This window comes from Phyllostomus hastatus, unplaced genomic scaffold, assembly GCF_019186645.2.
Source record: "Phyllostomus hastatus isolate PE091 unplaced genomic scaffold, TTU_PhHast_1.1 phas_contig_90, whole genome shotgun sequence".
NCBI classification, from domain to species: domain Eukaryota; kingdom Metazoa; phylum Chordata; class Mammalia; order Chiroptera; family Phyllostomidae; genus Phyllostomus; species Phyllostomus hastatus.
The window spans coordinates 1,376,207-1,400,376 of record NW_025333984.1 but is presented as its reverse complement, the minus strand read 5'-3'; the positions used below and the strand labels follow the sequence as shown (position 1 = coordinate 1,400,376).

The 24,170-nt window shown below is 41.0% G+C and overlaps 2 non-coding genes across 2 annotated transcripts; one reads left to right on the top strand and one right to left on the bottom strand.

The window, feature by feature from the left end:
* Positions 1-578: 578 nt before the first annotated feature.
* Positions 579-686, bottom strand: LOC123827850. The gene has a single exon (XR_006787352.1). It is a non-coding gene; the product is annotated as a U6 spliceosomal RNA (small nuclear RNA).
* Positions 687-1,733: 1,047 nt separating this feature from the next.
* Positions 1,734-1,840, top strand: LOC123827849. Its single transcript, XR_006787351.1, has one exon. It is a non-coding gene; the product is annotated as a U6 spliceosomal RNA (small nuclear RNA).
* The last annotated feature ends 22,330 nt before the right edge of the window (positions 1,841-24,170 follow it).

Sequence of the window (24,170 nt, the reverse complement as noted above, 5' to 3'; positions counted from 1 at the left end):
CTAATGTTGTGGAAGAATACTTAGCTTGAGGTTCAACATTTAGGCTTAAGCTTTCTGATCTGGGAAAAAATTAAATTAAATATTTTATTATTGCTCTATTACAGTTGTCTCAATTTCTTTCCCTTGCTCTTTTCTGCCCAGCCCACCACCTTGACACCCACAATCAATCCCCACCCTATTGTCCATGTCCATGGGTCGTTCATATATGTTCCTTGACTAACCCCTTCCCATTCTTTCCCCTTTTATCCCCCTCCCTCCTTCCCTCTGTTCTCTGTCAGTCTGTTCCTTGTTTCCATGCCTCTGGTTTTATTTTGCTCATTTGCTTGTTTTGTTCATTAGGTTCCTGTTATAGGTGAGATCATATGGTATTTGTCTTTCACTGCCTGGCCTATTTCACTTAGCATAATGCTCTCCAGTTCCATCCATGCTGTCACAAAGGGTAGGAGCTCCTTCTTTCTTTCCACTGTGTAGTATTCCATTGTGTAAACGTACCATGGTTTTTTGATCCACTCATTTACTGATGGGCACTTAGGCTGCTTTCAGCACTTGGCTATTGTAAATTGTGCTGCTATGAACATAAACATATGGAATTATTCACAAATTTGCATGTCATCCTTGCACAGGGGCCATGCTAACCCTTCTCTGTATTGTTCCAATTTCAGTATGTGTGCTGCTGAAGTGAACACCTAGAAGATTTGATGGCATCATCTGTCAGTGATCAGAACTTGGAAAGTGGGACATATACAAAGTATTGCATATAGTTTACAAATATGCAATTGTACAAAGACCACAGGAGGGAGACACAGTTTGACGATAGTGCATATGAAAAAGACCTTGGGAGTTAGAGCTGACCACAAGTTAAATAAGGGCAGATAGTGCCATGTGACTATTAAAACAGCCAACACAATCTAATAACATCCAGAGGAAGCAGTGAAGTAGTGGAGTAGAGGAGTGGCCTAGGCAGGCCCCTTCAGAGGGTGGCATCTACCTCTGGGCATCACTGTCAGAGGGCATGTGATGAATCCAGAGGTGGCTGATGAAGATGGTAATTGAAAAGAGTGTCACATGGATAACAGTTAAAGGAACCAAGGAATCAAAGAGGCTGTACTGATGAAATCCCTATCAAGTAGAAAGATTTGGCTTCTTCTGTGTTGTATCAAATGGTAGGACTAAAACCAGTGGGCAGAAGTTATGAGCACTCTCAGCCCATCTTTGGGTACTGCATCCAAAGAGATCACTTTGGCAATTCAAAGAAATGATGATTCTAGAAGGATCCTATATTTTAAAAACTCCTCTTTGATATATATATATATCTCCCTATGACTTAGTGGAGGCTTTGCTTATGAACCTGGAGAAGTCACTTCATCTCTCTGGGCTTTAGCAAAATGACATTGGGCTGATCTCAAGGAACTCTTACAGCTAATGTTTAATGAGTATTTATTATGTGCTAGTCACTATACACAGATACTTCTGCCACCTAAGACATTTCAGTACTTATTCAGAACATTTACTCTTTGTCACATTCACCATGGCCTCCCGAGATCATCCCATCCTAAGCCCAGGTACTGGGGTTCAACTAAGGGAAGACACAGAGGGGTTTTAGACCAGAACACTAGGAGACTAAGGAAATTTGCCTGTATGGATTGATGAAGCTGAGTAGGAATGAAATCCAGATTTACCCTTTAAGAAGACAAATGCTTCTTAGAAGACGGCTTTTTAAGAGTGGATCAAAAGTGCTCGCTTCAGAAGTACATATACTAACACTGGAACAATACAGAGAAGGTTGGCATGGCCCCTGCACAAGGATGACACACAAATTCATGAAGCGTTCCATATATAAACAAAAAAAAGAGAATGGATCAAAAGCATTTTCTATAGGTGTGTGTGTATATATGTAGACATATGGCAGACTTTGGGAAGCTCTGGTTCCATGCTGAATTACTTGTATATCCAGCCCTGGCAAAGTTCAGTCAAAAGTTTGTAAACGGGCCCTGGCTGGCATAGCTCAGTGGATTGAGCACAGGCTGCGAACCGAAGTGTCGCAGGTTCAATTCCCAGCCAGGGTACATTCCTGGGTTGCAGGCCATAAACCCCAGCAACCACACATTGATGTTTCTCTCTCTCTCTCTCTCTCTATCTCCCTCCCTTCTCTCTCTAAAAATAAATAAATAAAACTTTAAAAAACAAAAAAGTTTGTAAATGTGTGGAAGGAAGATTAGACTGTGCTTCCTAGTGAATTGGCAAGTATTTGGTGGTAACCATAAAGTACTTTCTGGAGCAATCTTTCTGGAGCAATCAGTCTGGAGGGAAAGACAAAGCTGGCCTGCATCTCTCTCTCTCTTAGCTTGGATTGGCAGAGTGGAGTGAGCCCCCGTCCAGCTCAGAGTGAACCAAGGGTCAACTTGTAGTAAGCAAGACTTAACCCATCTTGCCTCCAATTTCCCGGGAACCTCTGGCATTTTCAGATTTCCACCTCTGCACTTGGAACTGGTGTGGATGTGTAGATGTGCTATAAGGAGGGACAGATCTCTAGCCTGTGGGTTGGGTTTTGCCTAGCTAAGGGAATCCATCCATAGGCAACTTTAGGGGGCCATGTCTATTCACCTCAGTGAAGTCGGTGACTCCAGCAAGCCCTTTCTAGGCACCTAGGCATTCCTCAGTACCTTGTGGACCTGAGACTTCCAGTTATGATGATGTTGTGTCTCTAAGTTACCTGGACTTGGTCTGGTAGGATCTACGGCTCTGCTTTCCTTCCTAGATTCAGATTCATCATTTAAGTTCTTGCCTGAATAAATGATTTCAGGGCTCTCTCAGAAAGTCTGGAATGAGCCCTGGCTGATGTGGCTCAGTGGATTGAGTGCTAGCCTGCAGACCGAGAGCTCGCAGCTTCGATCCCGGTCAAGGCACATGCTTGGGTTTTGGGTCAGGTCCCCGGTTGGGGGTGTGTGAAAGGCAGCTGATTGATGTTTCTCTCCCTCTCTTTCTCCCGTTTTTCCCCTCTCTCTAAAAATAAATAAATAAAATCTAAAAAAAAAAGAAAAAAGAATGTCTGGAATGTAGGCTGCCTGTGCTATGATAGGCATGCTTCTGACCTGGGAGTCAGGAGACCTGAGTTCTAGCCTCAGCTCAAGCCTTAACCAGTAGCAAAACTTTGGCCAAATCATTTCCCCTCTTTGGGCCTCAGTTTTCCCCTCAATAAAATCAAGGCATTAGCCTGGCTGATTCTCTGGTTTTCTCTGTTTCATTTCCTCTCTCTTTTTGTATCTGTCTCTTTTCTGCATGACACCTTTTTACCTTAGCTGCCATTTTATTTTATTTTTTTAGTCACCTCCTGATGCCAACCCATCTGTCTTCTTTATTTTTTTTCAGTTGTCTTCCATCTTCCTTTCCTCTTCCAGCAGCCCTCCTTTCTGTAACCCTATTCCAACTCTCTCACATGCCCTCCCTCTTTCTTAAAAAGCCACCAGGAGGAATGAAGCATATTTGTGAAATAGAATACATTGTTGAATCAAGTGTTATGATCCACTTTGTTAATTATCTGGTGTGGGTTCCTTGAAGGTTAAAACAGTGCCCCAACACTTTACCCTTCCTTAGGAAGGGGCCACTGCAAACAGAAGTTGCTTTTTATAATTGTGTGTGACCTACAATTGACATTTGTTTTGTGGGTCAGTGTTGCTACGGAGGAGAGGTTCCCTACCCTTGGCTGTGGCATCTGACCCACTTGGTTAGCTAAGGCTGTCAGTAGGGCATTGCTAAAGATAGTTAGCCTGAGTGGGGGCCTCTTATGTGCAGCTTGGGACTTGATGAGCCTGCGAGGAGAGAAGGGAGTGCCTTGCTTGCTATATAAAGCACTGACCTTAAACACATTTCAGCCCTTAGTTTTTTCTAAGACGGAACTCCTTCTGTGATGCCCAAAGCATCAGACCTCTTTGAATCACTGAAACTGGGAGGGATGGGCATTGGCACTTTGTAAAAAATCCAAATTTCAGATACTTTTTAAAAGATCCTCATCAGTAAGAGCATTACATAAGTGATTAGATTTAGAGCATGGAGCACACTCTAAGTAAGCAGCAGTGGGAGGGTGGGGCCTAAGGACTTCACAAACCCCCAATTGTCCCCAGTCTGGAGAACTTCCTTCTAGGGACCCTACACTTGTCTAGCCATTCTCTTCTTGGTCCAGTCCCATTTTTCCCATATGGAATCCAAAGGTCATCCTTCACCCAGCTGGTTGAAACTATTGCAATTCTAGATTTAGTGGAATGGGAATGATGCTTGACCCTGTACATTTGAATTTCAACCTGATCACTCCAAGACCCTTTTCTCTTCTCGCATTCCCAAACCTGTGAGGTTTACTGCACTCTGTGAGGTTTCCTGCAGCTGGACATTCCTTCTACCCTAAGGGAAACAGTGGACTTTTCGGCATTTAGAATTCTATTGTATTCGATAAAGCTCACAAATTCTTTCTACTCTAGTGTCTGCTATATTTACTAATGTCACCTTAGCATCCACCAAAAATGTATTGGCTCCTCAATCATATGACCTAAGAGCATAGTCAGCAGAGGAGTCTGTGAAGTGTGGGAGAAGTAACTCATGTGTTCCCATTATGATACGAGTTTGTGATGTGCAGGTGTATACTCATCAAAATGAAACCGAGTAAATGGTATGTTCAAGATTTGTACATTTCCTGTGTGTAAATTTTATATCAAAAAAAGAACAACAAACACATCTTACACTCTAGTTAACTGTATGAATGCTAAGTGTTTAGTAGTAAAGTGTACTATTGTCTGGAGCTTATTTTGTAATGAATCAAAAATGAGATGGATTGATGGCTGGATTGAAGGATGAGTAAATGGGTAAAATGTAATATTAAGCAAATAGAGCAAAATGTTAACTGAAAACAAAGCTGTCACCTGAGTGGCTTAAAGACTAATACCCAAGGTTTATTGCCATTCCACTCAGGCACTGAGTGATGACTTCTCCAAACTAAATGAGAAAACATTTGGTCCTCACGAGACTTCATCTGGCATGCACAGCACCTCTTTGCTTCCTACAGTCGGCATTTGTCAATGACAGTGGTTCAATACATTGGACATAAGTTGAGAGACTCTTGGACAAGGTCAGGTCCATTTTCTCCTTAGTTTTCTCCTCACCCAATTGCCAAATGTTAACTACAGAAGCACTGGAAGAGTGCCTCCTTTGTTTCTCACTCCCTGCCACCTACCTGACTTCAGCACAGTAAGGGACAGGAGTGAGATAGACGTATTATTTTCCCAAGTCCTATTTTGCCACGCTTTTCCAGAAACATGCTCTTCTTTAGCCTTTATCTGATGATGCTAAAACTGATTCTAACATGAGGCTAGTGACAAAGAGCCAGTGTTGACCTTAGCTGTCTGCAAGCTTCTTTGAGGGGAACTTCTACCTCTGTTTTTTGATGCCCTCCACTTTGCTCAGTTCTTTCCCTCAAACCTGTTCTGTGTCCCATCCAAAGGCTCTGAGATCGTTTCCAGCATCACTGAAAACAAGTGTTTTTGTCTTGTTAGTGCCCTGTCTTCCTCTCTCACAGCTACAGCCACCTGATACGCATCCCTCATCTCAATGACTATTGTTTAAGTATTCAACAAACAGGTATTGGGTGCCAACTCTACGCCAAGCAGTAAAGAAGATGCTGGAGCAGGTGGAGAAATGCTGACATGAGCAACCATCAATCTTCCCCCTTGAGTTATGGTCAACCTACTACTCAAGCTAGACAGAGTGGGTGAGAGGTAAGACTTCAACAGTCCATGGTAAAGGGGCCTGCTCTGCAATCAGCCTCCCTTCCAGCCTTACCTCCCACTCACTCCCAAGGCTTCCACTACCACTAAGTGCTGACATCTCCTGAATCCATTTCACTGCCTCACAACTGTTTTCTTGGATGCAAATCCTTAGCATTTCCAAGTACCTACTCAATATCTCCTCCTTGATGTTCCACAGATGCCTCAAACTCATAGATCTTGAAAGAAACTCAGAATTTTCTTTCTAAAGCTCACTCCTTCTTCTGCATCTCATTACAATCTCTTTTGAGACACAACTCACAATTTATCTCCTCACTGTATCTTGCTCTGACCTCTCCAGGCAAATTTATTGACTGCCTCCTAGGACAATGGTGTTTCTATTGTCCTTTGTACAAAACCCTATCCATAGCATTTACTACAGTGTCTTCAATTTTTTTCTTTACATGACTTCCCCCACTGTATTATGAGCTCTTTTGGGGCAGGACCTGTATAGTTTATTACTATTGTATTTTTGTGCCTAACATTGCATGACATGTGACTGGGGCTCAATGTGTCCTAGCTGAACAAAATGGAATTGAATGACTCACCCCATCCAGAAAAATTCAACAAAGCTTCGCAGGGGGGATTATATTTATACAGGACCTTAGAGAACAAAAGTTTTTCAGTTGTTGCAGGAGTGGAGCAAGGAAGGGAAGCAGGGAGAGCTGGCTCATCCTAGGCAGATAGAACAACAACAAGAGCAAAGGGTCAGAGGGTTATAAAGCATGGTGTGTTCTTGGCATGCAGGCAGTTTAGTGTAGCTGGAGAGACAATACATGAAACTGGGAGAGTCAGGATGGGCCAAATTACAAAGCATCTTCAATACTTGACTAGGAGTTGAGATTTCAGCCTATATGTACAAACAGAAACTGTTGAAAGTATTTTTAAAATGAATGCAACATAATCAGAGTGCTTCTGAAGGCTGTACTATCTTGAAGTTAGAAAATAGATTTTGGGACTAAGAGAGACTGAGGCAGGGACACCAATTAGGAGATTCTCATAGTTTTCTAGGTGAGAGATAATGAGGGCATGGAGCAGGCATGGAAAGATGTAAAATGAAACCCAGAAATAGGGCTCCCACCTCTCATGCCTGACCTGGGACATAGATTTGAAGCAGGTCAAGAACACAGCTAAGTTAAAAATATTTTATGAGTATGCTCAATTTGAGTACTTCATTACCTAGATTGCTAAGCCAGAAAATAACTCAGTGTATAAAGTCTCTTTTGGGCTTATGGTCTATTTGGAAACATCCACAGAACAGAATCTGTAGGCTCTTGTGATTGATTGTGAGTTTGGAATGAGGAGCCAGAGAAGACTCCAGGTTTTGGGCCTGGGTGACTGAGTGAGGGAGGTGTTGGTCTAGAACTGTGGGAGTGGGGTGAATGCTATTTGGGCACATCGATTGTGTGAGGTGCTGTGAGACACCCCAGTGGAGCCATCACAAAGACAGCTGGATATGTGGACCTGGAGCCCAGGAAAGAGATCTCTACTGAAAATGAAGATCTGGGAGTAGCCAATTTGGAGACAGCAGTGAAGCCATGGGGCAGATTAGATTATCCAAAGGCAATGTAAGGAGTGAGAACAAAAAAGCACTTAGGATCAAACCCTCAGAAAGATCAAATTTGAGCAGTATGCAGACAGAACAGAAGGAGCCCATGAAGAAGACTTAGAAGAAGGAGTGTAAGAAGGGGGACGGAATGCAAGAAAGTGGTAGGAGAAAAACTGGAGGAGACTAGATTCATGAAGAAGTAAGTCTACTCCAAAGCAAATATGCAAATGTCCAATAAGCATATGAAAACATGCTTAGCAACATCAGTCATTAGAAAAATTCAAATCAAAGCCCTGGCTGGTGTAGCTCAGTGGATTGAGCGCAGGCTGGGAACCAAAGTGTCCCAGGTTCAATTCCCAGCTAGGGTACATTCCTGGGTTGCAGGCCATAACCCCCAGCAACCGCACATTGATGTTTCTCTCTCTCTCTCTCTATCTCCCTCCCTTCCCTCTCTAAAAATAAATAAGATATTTTTTAAAAATTCAAATCAAAACAACAATGAGGTACCACTTCACACCCACAAGGATGGCTATAATTTAAGACAAAGAAAAGAAAAAGTGTTGATGAAGAAGGGGTAAAATTAGAATTCTCATACATTGTTGGTGGGATATAAAATGGTATAACCATTATGAAAAACAGTTTGGAGGCTCCTTAATAAGGTAAACATAGAATTATCCCATGATATAACAATTTCTTTCCTTGATAGGCAACCAAGACAATTGAAGACAGGTATTCAAATAGCAGCTTGTAAATAAATGTTCATAGCAATAATGTTCATGTTGGCCAAAAGGAGAAAGCAATAAAAATATCCATAAACTGATAAATGGGTAAGCAAAACTGATTTCCATACAATGGAATATTATTCTGCCCTAAAAAGGAATGAAGTACAGATACGTGCTACCGCATAGATGAACTTCTAAGATCTTAAGGCTAAGTTAAAGCCAGACATAAAAGGCCACATGTACTCCATATAGATGATACATCCAGAACAAACAAATCCTTGGAGACAGAAAGCAGATTAATGTTTGTCAAGTAAGGGAGGCAGGAGCCAATGAGGAGTGACTACTAACAGGAACATAGTTTCTTTTTGGGTGGATAAAAATGTTCTGGTATTAGATAGTGATGATACTTGGACAACTTGGTTAGTATACTAAAAACCACTGAACTGTATATATTTTTTAAGATTTTATTTATTTATTTTTAGAGAAGGAAGGGAGGGAGAAAGAGAGGGATACAAACATCAGTGTGTGGTTGCCTCTCACACACCCACTACTGGGGACCTGGCCCACTACCCAGGCATGTGCCCTGACTGGGAATTGAAATGGTGATCCTTTGGTTTGTAAGCCAGAACTCAATCTACTGAGCCACACCAGCCAGGGCTGAACTGTGTATTTTAAAAGGTTTAATTGTATGGCACACAAATTATACCTCAATAAAATTATTACCAATAAAAGAATGATGCCTTGATGGGCTTGTGTAAGTGGATGGGGTATCATTTACTAGGACAGAACAGAGAGTAGGCACAGTGAAAATGAACATATCCATTCAACAGGTCAGGTATGAGGTGTCTGTTAGACCTAAATGGTGATGTCAATAATGGAAAAAAGTTCTTTTTTTCTGAGGTTACTAAGGAGAACATAGCAGGGATCCTGGCTTCCTAGCACAGGACTGGAAGAAGAGTTGTTTAGATTGGAGTTTACTTGGAGTAGCTGGAGTCAGAAGTGGTCAACAGGGGCACAAGGTCATGAAGCTGGTGCACAGTTATGAAGTGGGGGTCTTTGGAATGGAGCCTGTATTGGGCCTCTTGGACCAGAGTCCATTGTCACATGGGTCAACATACAGATTTGGTCTTCTGGTTACTTCTTGTGCATTCAAAACCACCTCTTGTTCTTTGTAGAGCAGAGAATAGGTCAGATGGGGTGGGCTGTGACTAGGGTTTGTTGATTTTCTCATCACCCACCACCAGTAATTCATGGCATTGCTCAGTAATAGTGGCAGTGTCTTCCTTAATACAAGCACTGTTAGTCTTTGTGAATGATCATCGTCTTAGCAGTTATCTAGAGAGAGTATGCCCCTGCCACAATAGCCATGTGTCTGCTTTCTACATAACCTGGACCAAAGTCTATGTCTGTGATGGCTAGATGCATAGCTGTAAGGGTAGTCACGGCATTGACTAGTCCCCCATAACCTTTTCTTAGAGCACAGTAGTGATGGCTCCTTTTAGCAGGACCTTATGTTCTCAAGGAGAGCACTTGTTTCCATATAAGGTGTCTAGTTTCTAATCACAGGGCAAATAGAAAAAGAACACTGAGCATATAAGGTACTGTTAGAATCTGGATTGGATGGGACCAGTGAGGTAGGTATCTGGTATAACAGGAGACAGAGCTCGCTTGAGGTTATCCAGGGGCCAGTACCAGAGCTACACCATCTTTGAACTATACAGAGTGAGTGTGAGGTCTGAATCAGGATAAAAGGCAGGAGTTCACAAAGGTGGGGAGAGTCTGGGAATGGGAATGGTAACAGGACGCAGTGGTAGTGATCTTTACCTGGGCTGAGTGGAGTGGCAGAGGGCACAGCTCACTGGCACTGGGTACTGGCATTGTGGAACAAGATCTGGTTGGCAGGCTTAAAAGTTCATAGCCAGGTGAGGAGGGTAAAAGCTTGGGTAGGGACTAAGAGACATGAGGCCATGTTAAGCCTGTACCTCTGTACTTCCAGGTGGAGATGACCAAAGTAAGTAGTAAGAGGTAGAGTCTGAAACTTAAGAAAGAGGCCAGAACTGGAGGTAGAGAGTTGGCAAGCACTGGCATAGAGGTGGTAACAGAAGCTGTGGGAGCGGAGAGCTCACCAGGGAGAGGGGGCAGAGGAGAGCATAAGAGGCCTGGATCTGAACCTGGGGAAGCACCAATATTTAAGGGGCTGGCAGAGAAAAAGGAGACTGAGGAGGAGTGGCCTGAGTAGGAGGAGAAATAAGAAGGAAGTAGTCAGCGGTGACAAAGTTGAATAGGATGATTAAAAGGAAGCCTTTCCACAGGGGGAAATAATGGAACACTACTCAGAGGAAAAAAAGAAGGAAATCTTACCTTTTGCAACAGCATGGAAGGACCTGGAAAAAATTATGCTAAGTGAGCTAGCCAGAGAAGGACAAATACCATATGATTTCCCTCATATGTGGAATATAATGAACAAACTGAACTAACACACAAAATAGAAACAGACTCACAGATACAGAGAACAATACTGATGGCTGTCAGAGGGAAGGGCTCTTGGGGGACTGCGTGGAAAAGGTGAAGGGACTAAGCAAAAAAAATCATAGACACAGACAGCAAGGTGATTACAGAGGGTAAGTGAGGTATTGGGAGATAGAGGAAGGTAAAGGGGGCATAAATGGCAATGGGTGGAGACTTGACTTGGGGTGGTGAACACACAATACAGGGCACAGATGATGTGTTATAGAATTGTGCACCTGAAACCTGTATAATTTTGTTAACGAATATAACCTGAATAAATTCAGTTTAAAAAAAAAAGAAAGAAAGAAAGCCATCTGTGTTCTTAAGTCATAACCCAGGGAGGAGTCAGCAGAGAGAATCTGCTTCCTCTCTTTGTTCAAGGGGAGTTGAAGACTCTCCAGCTCAGGTAACTCAGGGCAACTTCTTGCTAGGGCTTTGCTCAAGTGGCGCCCTTGCACATCATTCTTGTGACCCAATTTCCTCCTCACACTGGGCTCTGCTTTCTGGTGATCCTAGCCTTTAGCCCACTGTGTACTGGGGGTCTCTGTATAATGCTGCCCCCCGGACAAGCTTGTACCATGTTCGCTCACAGCCTGTTGAACCATTCAGGTACTAGCTGCCTGCCTAAGGCTACATATCTGTTTGACTTCAGGACACTGGGTGTGGTGAGACTCCTTCCTATCCCTGTATTTTTTCTCCCCTCATCTTCCCCGACTGCAAGTCTGCCCTTTCCTCCCTCCCTCCCTCCTTCCCTCCCTCCCTTCCTCCCTCCCTTCCTTCCTTCCTTTCTTCCCTCCCCCCTTCTCCCCTCCCTCTCTCCTTCCCTTACATCCTAGAAAAAATATTTGTGTATTTTCTTTATTCAGTGTAATGTTTTTATTACAAAATAAAACTCAGACACAGAAAATTACATACAACAAGTGTATGGCTTAGTAAGTCACTGCCATATAAATATCCTGTAACCACCATGTGAGACACAGAATAGAACTTTGCCAGCCATCCCACAAGTCCTTCCACATCCCCCATCCCAATCAGAGCCCCCTCCATTCCCATAAATGAAACCACTCGAGTTTTCCCTTGTACATAGACATCCCCTTTATTGAGCACTTACTTCCTGCCAGCACTTTACTAAGAATGCTTCATGTCTCATAACAACTCTATAAATTAAGTACTATTAGCCCCATTTTAGAGATGCAGATATTAAACTTCAGAAATGTGCAGAAATGTGTCCAAGGCCATGTGTTGCCAGAGCCAGGGTTGTAACCTTGATATATCTGACTTTCAATGTTGTGCTATCTACTTCCACCCTACTGTGTTGCACCTCCCAGCTGAGCTCTGAACAATGCCCTATGCAGGAGACTGGCTGGCTTTTAAATCCAGTGGACACACCTTAGAAGAGGGAAAGCAACTGGGGGGAGAGAGTGGGAGAGGGAGAGAGAGAATCATCAACACATTTACAACTGCCTGTATTCTTTCCTTGTCATCTGATGCTAACATCCTTCCATTATCCAATGGGAAAATAAACAGTGAATGGCCACACCAGTTAAACTGTTTAATTATGTAAGATGGGAAGAATGACATTTGTGTACATTCCCCAAACACATGGATTAAAGAAATGACCTTTGCCTTGGTGTGAAAATAATTTGTTGCATATTGGAACTCTGATCACTCTAGTTGGGCCAGGCATTTTGTTGTCCTGATGTTTATGTCTAAGCCTGGAGATGAGGCTGAACAAAGCTCCATTTTAGGCTGGACTGATTTGTATATTAGCATTTTCTAAAACATCCCCATCTGAAATATATTTCCAAAGAAGTGTGTCTTCCTGTAGTCATTTCTGGTATCTTGCACATTTGTTTGGATGTAAATGTATCTAAAACATCAAAGGAATAAAAAAACGACCTTTGCTATGAGTCACAGAGTGGAAAAAATGCCCAAGGATCAACAATAATTATTCAAAAGACAAAGGACAATCATTTATGGGGCCGGTGCTCTTTTTATAATTAAAAAAATATTTTGTTATAATTAAAAAAACGGAACCAGAAGACGAAACCATGGAACTAAATGTAGGTGTCACAGTGTGAGAGCTTTATTAATTACTAATTAGTAAACATTGATTCTCAATTAACTTTATTATAATGTTTCTCTCAGATAGTATTAGGAATTTATTAATTAAAACACAAACATATTCAGATTATACTCTTCTCCTTCAGTGTTATTTTGAAATGTGTTGTAGATATTTCCATAGTTATTGAAATGTTTGAAACATTTAAAAATGCATGTATCAACTCAACTTCTCTCTATTTTGGCTCTGGGAAGGTTGGGCTGATTTTCCTTTCTTGGGCACAGAAAAACCAGTTAAAATTGGTTATGTTCTTGAGAAAAGATTTATTGGTGATGTGTGCACCCTTGAATTTCAAATGAAGTATGTGGTATTACAAGCTCCTCAAACCTCAAATTTTAGGAGGAGAAATAATGATGATTGAACATAATGTGTCTCTGAAGCTTCAATGAGCTCCACTAGCCACCACCAAAGATACAAACACTGTGATTTTCATCATGATGGGTTTAGGGCAGAAGTTTGGATTTTTTTTTATGAAATGCTTTTTGAAGGGTAAAAATCACCAAATAAAATTTATTTGATGTGTCATTTAAACAAAAAATCTCCAATAGATTCCCTATAGACAGCAACAGTGGATTTCTAGTGAAATATCAGATGTTTATTTTCAAACGGATCTGACTCTGAACAAAATTTACTCTACTTGATTAACAAAAACATTCTTAGACAACAAAATCAATAGCTCTATAAACATGCCAGGAACTGTTCATCTGCACCTAACAGGAACCCCCTTACCTCAGCTGAGGGGAATGCTGTTAAGCTATAACCAAAATGCCTGAATGCTTCTTAGGCTCTGCTTACCTGCCCACTGCTAGCTTCCTTTTACACTTCATCTCCTGCATGAGCCCTTATCCTCAGCCATCTTTCCCAAGGCATAGCAGTGGCCCAAGGCAGCTTTACTTACCATGTCTTGTCAGGGGTTGGACAGAGCCAAGCTGGGTCCTATTCTCTCCATCTTCAAAGCTCTGACACGCCCTCTTGGACAATGACTTCAGAGCAGATCTATTGGTCTGAACTGCATTCCCTGGGAGAGCTTTGAAATTTGTCCTTCTGGACACCCTCCCTTTTCCCAAATTTGGCTGGAGAGACACAGAATAGTTTGTTTTCCCACATATTTCTGGTGGGGCCCCTTCCTCTCGGAGAATTGCTTCAGCTCCAGCATTCCTAGCTGGCTACATAAAATACAGGCCCACATTTCCTTATATTGGCTCCTCAGCTGCTCTGCTGCTTTTATACTTTATATGATAAATCAGCACCATTGGTACCATGAATTAGGAAGCTCTAAGAACACACAAGGAAGGTGCAAACTGAGGCATGTTTTATTCAGATAGGTCTGCCTGAAGGTCCATTTTCCTCACTTCTGAGGCCTGACTGGTATTTTTCAAGGTCACAAATTTCTCAGACACAGAACTCTGCTTTGAGCATTGGTTACTAAAAAGAGTTAAGAATCAGGATACAAAGGAAAAAAATAAGCAAATGGAACTGCAACAAACTAAAAAGTTTTCACACAGAAAAAGAAACCATCAAGAAAATAAAAAGACAGTGTACTGAATGGGAGAATATATTTGCCAATGATACATCTGATAAGGAGTTAATATCCAAAATTTATAAAGAATTTATACAAATCAACACCCCCAAAAACAAACAATCCAGTTAAAAAAATGGACAAAGGACCTGAATAGACATTTCTCCAAAAGTACAGAGATGGCTAATAGACATGAAAAGATGCTCAATGTTACTAATCATCAAAATGGCTATCATCAATAAATCAACAACAAGTAGAGAAAAGAGAACCCTTGTGTACTGTTGGTAGGAATGCATATTGGTGCAGCCACTGTGGAAAGCAGTATGTAGATACCTGAAAAATTTAAAAATAGAGCTGCCTTATGACCAAGTGATTCCACTTCTGCAAATATATCTGAAGAAACCCAAATCTCCAATTCAAAAGAATATATGCACCTTTATGTTCATTGCAACAATAGCCAATATTTGGAAGCAGCCCAAGTGTCCATCAGTAGAGGAGTGGACAAAAAGCAGTGATACATTTACACAATCGAATATTACTCAGCTGTAAAAAAAAAGAAGGAAATCTTACCCATTGCAATAGCATGGATGGACCTGGAGAGCATTATGGCAAGTAAAATAAGCCAATGAAGGATAAACAAGCACCATATGATTTCACTCACATGTGGAATCTAATGAACAAAATGAACTAATAATTATAGTAGAGGCAGAATCATAGATAGAGGACAGGTCAACAGCTATGAGGGTGGGGGCTGGAAGCTGGGTAGAGGGGTGGAGGGATTGAGCACAGAGGAAAAAAGAGAAAAAACTCATGGACAGGGGCATCTGTGTGATCATTACTAGGGGGGGGTGGGCGATAGATGGGGGTACAGGAGGGAGTAGGGAGGATAAATGATGATAGGAGACTTGACTTGAGGTGGTAAACACACAATACAGTGTACAGACAATGTGTTTCAAAATTGTGCACCTAAAACCTGTATAATTTTGTTAGCCACTGTCACCTGAATACATTCAATAAAAAGGTGAGGGGAAGAAATGAGGCCTGTGTTGGCCCTGCTTGTCTCCTCTCTTTGTTCTGTCACTAAGGGACTGGACTTTGCCTCTGGGGCCAGGTGGAGTCTCTAATAAGGAAAAGTGTTTCCTCATCATCTTCTGTCTGTCAAATCCCATTTATCTACTTACTTTAAGGACATTTGTAATTTCATTTAGAGTCTACCCAGATAATCCAGGATAATCTCCCTAGTCCAAAAATCTTTAATTAGTTACACCTGCAAAGACTGTTTCCCTATAAGGCAATATTCATAGGGGAATTGGGATGTGGATATCTTTGGGGGGTCGTACTGTAGCCTATAATACCTCCAAAAGGCAAGTATGAGAGTCTCTGAGTGGGAATTTGGTGTTGTCAGAGGAGTATATCCCAAAGAGGCACTTAAAACCTGGATAAAGAGTCAGGGCACAGAGCCAGATGGAGGTCTAATGGCCCAGGGGTCAAGATGAACACTAACAAGTTTGGCCCTGGCTGGGGAGCTCAGTTGATTAGAATGTCATTTCGATATGCCAAGGTTGTAGTATCGATCCCTAGCCAAGGCACATACAAGAAGCAAGCAATGGATGCATAAATAAGTGGAACAACAAATTGATGTTTCTCGCTCCCCCTCCCCCCAGAATCAATAAATAAAACTTAAAGAAAAAGACTGACAAGTTTGGTCATGATGATTCTGGAAGCAGCTGGGAATGTGCATACATGGAGTAGGGAAAGGAGGCCATGTTCATGGCTTGGCTGGTGCTTGTTTCAGGTACATGCTTCTGTGGGCCTGAGAGGGGGGTTCTGAGAAGAATCAGCCTCTAAGGAGCAGGCTTGAAATGTCTATGTGAGTGTAGAGCTATGGCAGTGAAGAACCCACTTCTGCTATAGGTGGATAAAATGGTGCACCCCACATCCCTATCTTGCCTTTGACCTTAGGAGGAGTTGACCGTTCATGTCAATGAAAGGCCCGCACAAGGGTTCCTTTCTACCCCATGTGTGTCCTCACTGCCCATTACTTCTAATGCTCCCATGGCCCCTGTTCCTGAGCATGCCCAGGTCTCCAACTCAGCCTCTTTGAGGTCAGTCAATTGTCATAAGGTAGGAAAAACTTTGTGGATGAAAATTCAGAGTTCTCTCAAACCCCTAACCCTTTAGTTTTTACTGGAAGGTTTCTCTCTTTCTATCAAAGAATATGAAATCAGTATCAAACATTCCTTGGAAACACTTTACATTTTTTACTTGATAATGCTTTCAGTGGCTGCTATAATGCAGTGGGAACTGTTGGCCAAAACTGTATTTTTCTTCATTTTGGCTCCCTTGTAGCTATAAATGTATGTTTTTAAAAGCCAAATGTTAATATCAAGCTTAATCCGTTATTTCAAAAGCACCAGAGAGACGAGATAGCACCTACTTAGGCAAAAACCTAACACTGCAGAGAGCTACATTTACACATTTTTTACTCTGGCTTACTCACTAGAGAAAATGAAGAGTGGGTGTTTCAGAATTCCACCATCTAATAGTGCTGGGTGGGGCTTTCAAACAGACATTCAACCAAGGCCTCTTATTTAGAAACTTAGAGTCAGAGACACCACTTACCATACGTGCAGCTGGCAGCTCAGCCACTTATTCACCCAACCACCCAGTTTGCCAGAGCAGAACAGGAGAAGGTAACACTCACTTCAAGAAGCAGACATGTGTTCCATGTTAGGAAGTGGCCCTTGCAGTCTAGGAGCTCTCTATGGTCTGATTTCCCACAGGGATAATGTCAAGGGCATCTAGAAAACCAGTATTTGAAACCTGCACTCACTGACGCAGACAGGACAAGGTTGTGTGGCAGAGAAATTCAGAAAACATGGAAGCCAAAATGAACATCTGAGTTTATCTAGTTCAGGTTTGCAAACTGGTAGTCCCTCAGGTGGAATCACCATGCAAATGTTTTGTTTGTCCTAAACAGGTTTCTTAAAAAAAAAAAACAAAAAAACACAACAACCAAACTTCGAATTAGCCCTGGCTGGTGTGGCTCAGTGGCTTGGTAGTGCTGGCCTGCAAACTAAAGGGTCACTGGATCGATTCCTAGTCAGGGCACATGCCTGGGTTGTGGGCCAGGTCCCCTGTAGGGGGTGCGCACAAGAGGTAATCACTCATTGACAGTTCTCTCCCACTCCTTCTTCCCTTCCTCTCTCTCTAAAAATAAATAAATTGAATCTTAACAACAAAACCCACTTTCAATTAGATGCCAACATTTAAAATCCCTATTTTTGGCTTGTAGTGAAAAACCAAGATCTGACCACCACAGGCCCTTGTTACCCTATGACAACAAGGAGCTGGACTTACTACCACCTTTCCCTTATAGATGGGTCAAGTATCCTCCAATTCACCATAGCCATTCACTGGCCTTGCCTCTTTTAAGCATTTGTGTTGCCTGCTAGGCTGCAGTGGGCATATGAGTTTGTAGCCATTGCCATGGTTCAAATTGGCCACCTAATGGAGTGAAGCTGAGATTCATATAGTACAAAGGATACTGAAAAAGGCAACCTGTCCTGATTTGTGATGCTGATTTCCTAAACTAGCACAGTAGAGTGAAAAGAGTGTGTAAACTCAGAGATGGGAGACTTCTGTTTAAATCTTAGCTCTACCACTTGCCTAGCCATGTGGCTTTGACCAAATAAATTTACTCATGTATAAAATAGGCACAACCAGACTTGACTGGTATGGCTCAGTGGGTTGTGAATCATCCCACAAGCTGAAGATCGCTGGTTTGATTCCCGATCAGGGCACATGCCTGGGTTGTAGGCCAGGTCCCCAGTTGAGCAACTGATCGATGCTTCTCTCTCTCTCTGTTTCTCCCTCTCTTCCCCTCTCTCTAAAAATAAATAAAAATAAAATATCTTAAAAAAGAACTTGTCTTTAAAAAATAAAAGAAAATAAAATGGGCATAATCAGAGCACAGATTAAATGAGAGGACATATGTGACAACCTTTGGCACAAGCACACAGTGTGGGCTCAATAACTAATTGCCTTTATCCACCCCTCTCTCTTTTGCATAATACAGCCTCTTCAGATGTCTCTGAGAAAGAATGGAGGTAATGTAGTATCAGTGGGGTAGTCCTAAACACCCACAAAAAATATTTTTACAGCTTTATTGAGATATATTTTACATACCATAGATTTTACCCATTTCAGGTGCTCAGTTCCCTAATTTTCAGTATGTTCAGAATTGTGCAGCTGTCACCATTATTGAATTTTATAAAATGTTTAACACCTCGCAAAAGAACTCTGTACCCATTTGTAATCACTCTCCATTTTCCTACTATCCTCTTAGTGGTAGGTAAATACTAATTTATTTTCACACATTATTGATGTCTCTGGTTCTTGACATTTCATTAAAATGAAATCATACAACACATGGCCTTTTGTGACTGTTTTCTTTCACTTAGTGTAATGTTTTCAATCTTCATCCAAGTTATAACATAAATTAATACACTATTCCCCTCTTATCCACAGTTTTGCTTTCCATGGTTTGAATTAATGGCAGACAACCACAGTCTGAAAATATTGAATGGAAATATTTCAGAAATAAACAATTCATAAGTTTTCAACTGCACACTGTTCTGAGTGGTATGATAAAATTTCTCGCCATCTTGCTTAGCTCATCCCACTGTCCAGCATATCTACACTGTATATGCTACCAGCCCATTGTTAGTCACATAATAGTCATCTTGGTGATAAGATTGACTGACTGTCACAGTATCACAGTACTGTGTTCAAGTGATCCTTATTTTACATAATAATATATCATTCACTTCATGTCATCATGTATATATTTTATCATCTCACACCATTGCAAGAAGAAAGGTAAATATAATCAAGTATTTCAAGAGAGCAAGAGACCATATTCACATAACTGTTATTTAAAAATTTTTAATTTTTAAATTTTCTTTTAATTTTTGGTTTATTATTGGCTACCTTTTTTAAAAAATGATTTTATTTATTTATATTTTTAGAGAGGGAAGGGAGGGAGAAAGAGAGAGAGAAACATCAATGTGCGGTTGCTGGGGGTCATGGCCTGCAACCCAGGCATGTACCCTGACTGGGAATCAAACCTGTGACACTTTGGTTCAAAGCCTGTGCTCAATCCACTGAGCTACGCCAGCCAGGGCTATAAAAATTTTTTTATTGTTGTTCAGTTACAACTGCCCGTATTTTCCCCCGTTACTCTACCTTGCCCTGCCCACTCCCTTTCTCCCACATCCAACTGCCCCCCATTATCCTTGTCCGTGGGTCCTATATACTCATTCCTTGACTTGACCTTTATTTACTTATTTTTAGAGAGGGAAGGGGTGGGAGAGAGACATCAATGTGTGCTTGCCTCTCACAGCCTCCCACTAAGGACCTGGCCTACAACCCAGGCATGTGCCCTGACTGGGAATTGAACTGGTGACCCTTTGGTTCACAGGCCAGCACTCAATCCACTGAGCCACACCAGCCAGGGCTTAATTCTTTTGAATATATACCCAAGAGTAGAATTAATGGGTTATACAGTAATTCTGTTTTTAGCTTTTTGAGAAACTGCCAAACTGTGGGCAAGTTTTTATGCAGATATATGTTTCCAATTCTCTTAGATATATGCCTAGGAGTAATTGTTGAATCATATGAAACCTCTGTATTTAACATTTTGAGGAACCACTAGACTGTTTTCCAAAACAAATGCACAAATTTACATTCTCATCAGCAATGTAGGGGAGTTCCAATTTTTTCACATCCTCGTCATCACTTGTTATTATGTGATGTCTCATTGTGGTTTTGATTGCATTTCCCTAATGGCTAATGGTGGTGTTGTGCTTCTTTTAAAGCACTTATTAGCCATTTGTATAGCTTAAGAGAAATGCTTATTCAGATCCTTCACTCACTTTTAAATCGAATTATTTGTTTTTATTGAGTTGTAAAAATTCTTTATGTATTTCAGACATCCCTTATCAGACATTTAACTTGAAAATATATATTTTCCATTCTGTGGGTCCTCTTTTCACTTCTTATGGTAACGTTTGAAGCACAAACTTTAAAATTTTTATGATGTCTGATTTATCTATTGTGTCTTTTGTTACTTGTGCTTTTGGTGTTATATCTAAGTAACCATTACCAAATCCACTGTCACAAAGGTTTACCCTTATGTTTTCTTCTTAGAATTTTATAGTTTTAGTTCTCACATTTAACCCTTTGATTCATTTTGAGTTAAGTTTTGTATATGTTGTGAGTTACGGGTCCAACACCATTTTTTTTTTTTTTGCACATTGAATACCCAGTTGTTTCAGCACCACTCTTTAAGAGACTATTCTTTTTCCATTGAATGGTCTTGACATCCTTGTCAAAATCAGTATTTAAGTTCATTTCTGGACTTTCAATTCTGTTCCATCGATCTATGTGTCAGTCCAATTCTAGTACCACACTGTCTTGATTGTTGTTGCTTTGTAATAAGTTTTGAAATGGGGAAGTGTAATTCATCTAATTTTCTTTTGTTTCAATATTGTTTTAGTTATTATATATCCTTTGCATTTTCATATAAATTTTAAGATAATCTTGTCAATTTACACCAAAAAAAAAACCCTAGTTGAGATTTTGGTAGGAATAGTGTTGGATCTGTGGATCAGTTTGGAGAACATTACCATGTTTACCTTCTTGGGTTTTTTCAATAACAATAGGACCTGCTACCTTCTCCATCAGTGTCAGGTATTTAGGATGGCATGTGCTGTGGTAGCCAAAGAAACCAATGTTTGTTCATTACTTTTCATATTAGTCCTGGGTGGCACTAACTACTACAGAGGCCACTGGCCACCTGTGGCTATAGAGCACTTGAAATGCCATTAGTCTAAATCAAGATGTGTTGTACGTTGAAAGACACATCTGATTTCAAAGATTTATAACAAAAATGGAATATATTTCATAAGTAATATTAATATTGATAACATGTTGAAATAATATTTTAGATATATTAGTTTAAAATATGCTATTGGGGGGAGACTAGAGGGTGGAGTGATTGAGCAAAAAGAAGAAAAGACGCATGGTTATGGACAACAGTGTGGTGACTGCTGGGGGGAGGGGGCATAAGTGGTCTAAATAGTAATGGAAAAATACAGTAAAGATTAAATTAAAAAGATAAAGTATGCTATTGGAATTATTTTTCTTTCTTTCTTTTTATTTTTTTAATGTGTCTACTAGACAATTTAAAATATCTGTGTGTCTTATATTTTCACTTATCATTACTGGTCTAAAGATTCTTAACATGGAGTTAACTTAGGAAAGCAACAGTGTGAGGTTTAGGATGTACTGGAATCCCCTGAACATATTGTAAACATCTTGTGTGTTAGTTATGTACTGTTGTGTAACAAGTTATCCAAAAACTTGGCAGCTTAAAAAAACAAATATGTATTATCACATGGTCTGTATGTCAGGAATCCAAGTGTGTCTCAGCTGGTGCCTCAGGCTTAGAGTCTTTCATAGGCTGTAATCAACTATTGGCCAATGCTGCATTCATCTCAGGGCTTGTCTGAAGGTGGATCTGCTTCCACATTCAGTCACATGGCTATTGGCAAATCTCAGTGACTTGGTAGCTATTGGCCAGAGGCATTATCTTTTCTTTTTTCTTTTCTTTTCTTTTCATTTCTTTTCTTTTCTTTTCTTTTCTTTTTTTTTTCGCCACATGAATCTCTCTACAGTGCAGCTTACAATGTGACAGCTGATTTCCTCATAGTGAGTGAGCAAGAGAGCAAGAGGGAGATCAGGCAATACAGAAGTCACACTCTTTTATTATTATTGTGGGAAAATATACATAAGAAGGCACAGTCTTTTTATAACCTAGTTCCATCACATTTGCCACATCCTATCCATTAGAAATAAATTACTAAATCTAGCCTACACTCAAGGGGAAGGGATTATTCAAGGATGTGAATGCCTTGAGAATATTGAGAGCCATTGTATAGCTTGCCTATCACAGTACATCCATGCTCTTTTTTTAGAGAGACCTAAGCTTTTACATGATTCTCAAAGAAGTATCAGATCACACATCAACACCCCCCCCCCACGTCCTCTCAAAAGTTTAAACACTAGTTTGGAGGGAAGTAAAATTGAGGTTTTGACTAAGGAAGAGATTTTATTCCATAATTTCCGTGCTAAATACAAGATCTAACCATTTTTTCATGTTTGAAAAATGTAAGGAAAGAGACCTGTATAACCTAAAGGCTCAATATATACTTAAGTGAAATGATCACAAGGTCTGTTTTCTTCCAATTTACGTAGTTTTTCCCAAGGCCCATTAGATTTTCTGGGCTGCTAATGTTTTGTGTTCCCACCATGGGTATTTATCTCTCAGGAAATCTCCATAAATGACTCCATGGTGTTCTTTGACAAGAGATTTGAGTTGCAAATGTAGATTGCTCTAGTTCAGTTAGTTTCACAGAGCCTTCTCTGAAGTTTAGTTTCTCCTCTTCTCTCAGGCAGGGTCCCGTATACTAAGGAATCACCAAGGCCTCTAGAGAAGTTGCACTGAGGCCTAGGCTCAGCTAAGTCCTTCTGGCCCCATCACTTAGCATTGCTGGAGTTATAGTTCCAATCTAATTAGTTTCTACTGTATGGAGGATATTAGTTTCTCCTCACTTACACTACCCTGCTTTTGTCAACATCTCTTGGTTCTGAGAACCAAGTGTGTGAACCTTTCTTAGAGCTGAGATTTCCAGAGAAGGGCTTTGGCCAAGCTTCAGTGATAGAGGTGCATAAAAAGGAATGTCCAGTGGCCTTATTCTGTCAGCAAGTGGAAGCAAAAGCAATACATTGGGCCAGATATGCTGTTATTCTTGGAAATTGTTTTCTGGGATCAGTGGTTGAATTTTCTGTCCCTATAATGAAGGGCTGAGCAGATGTGTGAGAGGCAGGTCTCCAGATATGTGCATTACTAAGATCCCAGGGGAAGAGGTGGGAGCCTTTGCTTGAGTCATTGCAGAAGAAAAAAGCCATGCCATTTGAACAAATGTGTTTTTTCTTCTCCATGGCCCTTGGAATAAATCTCCATCTGTTTCTCTAAGGAAAATTCATGACTTTTAGGACTTGTAGGAAATGCCTGTTCTAATAGGCTCCCTATCAACTGCTCTAGCACTTGTCTTCCAGTCTGTAGGCAATTTAAAGGTTCTACAAGGTACTGTTGGTCTACTTTTTGATACAAGCACTGGTGACCAAAAGGGTGAGAGGTAAGAAATCAGGGACTCTGAACAAAGATCTAGATTCTGGCTTGGCAGATGCTGTTTTATTTCTCATCCTACTCATGGGCTAGGACCAACAGAGCCCTGGACTGGGAACCACAAGGCCTTAGGATCTAGAACCATTCCAATATCCTTATTTTACCCTGGAGTCTTACTTTACTCACCTATTGCCTGAAGGAACTGGGTGAGTTGACCTCAAGGGCCTTATTGCTCTGCCCTTGGATGATTTCCACATATTCCTGGATGTGGCAGGCAGAGTAGAACATGCCAAGAATGAAGAAACCCGCCCTTTGAGCCTTGGGCTGGCTGCAGCAGGGAGTTCTGCTGGTGCCCTTGTTGGAGAGGCATAAGCTGAGCTACTCCAAAATCCTAGCCAGCCTCTCACTGGATCACAGCTTTTGGAAACCCCAAATCTTATACCTCCATTGTCCAAAGCAACCACACTGATTAACAATAGAAAAACTGGGGGTGGGGGTCGGGCTGGAAATCAACACTTCTTCAGATCCATCAACTTAATTTCCCTTGAAAATCAGCCCCTAAGAGTGAGTTTGCCCCTAATCATCTAATGGATCCTTTTTTTCCCACACTCTCTCCCAAATCTTATTTGTTATAAGAATGTTTAGTGGGTTTGAAATTATCACAAATAACAAATGCCAGAAGATTTT